The 2,500-nt window shown below is 54.7% G+C and overlaps 1 long non-coding RNA gene across 1 annotated transcript in view; it reads left to right on the top strand.

Moving 5' to 3' along the window:
* LOC113829915 (uncharacterized) overlaps nt 1–2,500 on the top strand; it is a 5,601-nt gene that overhangs the window by 1,423 nt on the left and 1,678 nt on the right. The gene's annotated exons all lie outside the window — the stretch shown is intronic.

Below are 2,500 nucleotides of genomic sequence, written 5' to 3'. Positions count from 1 at the left end.
CTGCGTCTCCTTGGCCTCGAGTCTTCTCTGTCTGTTTTGTCTGTCTGTTTGTCTCCTTCTCCCTCTCTCGCCCTTCCGTCTTCCTGTTTCGTATTATTCTCTTTTTTTCTCATTCATTGACTCCCTACCCCTCTTCCTCTCTTCTTGCCTTCCCTCTCCCTCTCTCCCTGTTCTCATCTCCCCCTCCCCCTCTCCTTCTCTTCTTGCCTCACTCTCCCCCTCCCTCTCTTCCTCTTCTTGCCTCCCTCTCCCTCTCCCTCTCTTCTTACTTCCCTCTCCCCCTCCCCCTCTCTCCCACTCTTCTTGCCTCACTCTCCCCCTCTCCCTCTTTGCCTCCCTCCCTCCCCCTCTCCCTCTTTACCTCCCTCCCTCCCCCTCTCCCTCTTGCCTCCCTCCCTCCCTCTCCCTCTTTGCCTCCCTTCCCCCTCTCCCTCTTTGCCTCCCTCCCTCCCCCTCTCCCTCTTTGGCTCCCTCCCTCTCCCTCTCCCTCTTCCTCTCCCTCTCCCTCCCTCTCTCCCACTCTTCTTGCCTCACTCTCCCCCTCTCCCTCTTTGCCTCCCTCCCTCCCTCCCCCGACCTCTCAGGAGCCACCATCTTCAGCGACTTGTGCCCATCAACAGGATGTGTGTCGTCAGAGAGGCGGTTCGAGGCTGCTATGGGCCAATTGGGATGCAGGATTTCGGGTAGGATGGCCGAGGGATGCGTCAGGATGATTCGGGATGCTGCTGCGTCGTCCTCTTCCTTCTCCTCCTTCTTCTCCTCCTCCTCCTCCTTCTTCTTCTTCTTCTTCTTCTTCTTCTTCTCCTCCTTCTTCTTCTTCTTCTTCTTTCTCCTTCTTCTTCTTCTTCTCCCTCTTCTTCTTCTTCTCCCTCTTCTTCTCCTCCTCCTCCTCCTCCTCCTCCTCCTCCTCCTCCTCCTCCTCCTACTCCTCCTCCTCCTCCTAGAGGAAGCATCCTTCAGCATCCTTACGCCGGTGCTGCCGTCGCGGAGAGGAGCTGCCTGTCGCCCTCTTTTTTTTTGTGTTGTTGGTGCTTTTATGAGGTATCGGGGTCATTAAGGACGATGGTTTTGTCGTCAGAGGTGTCGTCCCTGGCTCGTTGGTGATGACCCTGGGTCCCTGGCGTTGTCCCTGGGTCGATGGTGGTGTCCCTGGGTCGATGGTGTTGTCCCTGGATCGTTGGTGATGTCCCTGGCTCGTTAGTGATGACCCTGGGTTGTTGGTGATGTCCCTGGCTCGTTGGTGATGTCCCTGGCTCGTTGGTGATGACCCTGGCTCGTTGGTGATGTCCCTGGCTCGTTGGTGATGACCCTGGGTCCCTGGCGTTGTCCCTGGGTCGATGGTGTTGTCCCTGGGTCGTTGGTGTTGTTATGGTTGATGTTATTATTAAGTTGATGCTGTCGTCAAAGGTGTGAACACTAGAGGTTGATTTTGTCGTCTGGTGCGAAGTCGTTTCTCTAGGGGGAAGGTGGAGGGAGTTGGAGTAAGAGTGGGAGAAAGGAGAGAGAGAGGGGGAAAGGGAGAGGGAGTGGGATTGGAGGAGGGAGGAGGATCCTCGATGGAGAGAGAGAGGGAGAGGGATTTTTTTTAGAACTCGGAAGAAGAGAGAGAGAGAGAGAGAGAGAGAGAGAGAGAGAGAGAGAGAGAGAGAGAGAGAGAGAGAGAGAGAGAGAGAGAGAGAGAGAGAGAGAAAACAGGTGATGAAGAGACAAGGGATGGAGCGAAGTAGCGACTCAATTAGCAGGATAATGATGCCATTAATTGATTCGGAATTTCGATTCAGGGAGCGGTTAAAGTGGCCACGTGTCGCTCCACGTGTCGGGCGCGAGTGGGCGTGGAGGGGAGTGGGCGTGGTCTACTTGTGATGGAAATGGAATTAGCTTTTCTACAACAATGGGTGGCGCGTGGCTGTGGGGTTTCGCTGGACTATTTCTCGCTCGTCGGATGGGCGTGCGGGGCCGGCGTGGGCGGGTGGGGACGGGCGGGTATTCCTGTTCGCTCTTCTCCCTTTTCGCTTCTTTTCTTTTGTTGTTTATATATATTTTTTTCTTTTCTTTTCCTTCTTTCTGCTCTGGTGTGGTCTTTTCTTGTCTTGTCTTCTCTGCTCTGGTCTTCTCTTCTCCTCTCCTCTCCTCTCCTCTCCGCTCCTCTCTCTCTCTCTCTCTCTCTCTCTCTCTCTCTCTCTCTCTCTCTCTCTCTCTCTCTCTCTCTCTCTCTCTCTCACTCTGTCTCTCTCTCTCTCTCTCTCTCTCTCTCTCTCTCTCTCTCTCTCTCCTCTCTCTCTCTCTCTCCTCTCTCTCTCTCTCTCTCTCTCTCTCTCTCTCTCTCCTCCCTCCCTCCTTCCTTTCACCCTCCCTCCCTCGCCCCCCCTCTTCCCTACTACTTTTGCCCACCTTCCCTTCCTCCCTCTTTCTCTCCCTCCTTCTTTCTCTCTCCTTCCCTTTTCCGTCTCGTCTTCTTCCACCATCATCGCCATCGTCTCTTTACACGTCACATGCTGTC

This window comes from Penaeus vannamei, chromosome 24, assembly GCF_042767895.1.
Source record: "Penaeus vannamei isolate JL-2024 chromosome 24, ASM4276789v1, whole genome shotgun sequence".
Lineage (NCBI taxonomy): Eukaryota > Metazoa > Arthropoda > Malacostraca > Decapoda > Penaeidae > Penaeus > Penaeus vannamei.
This window is presented reverse-complemented; position numbering and strand designations above follow the sequence as displayed.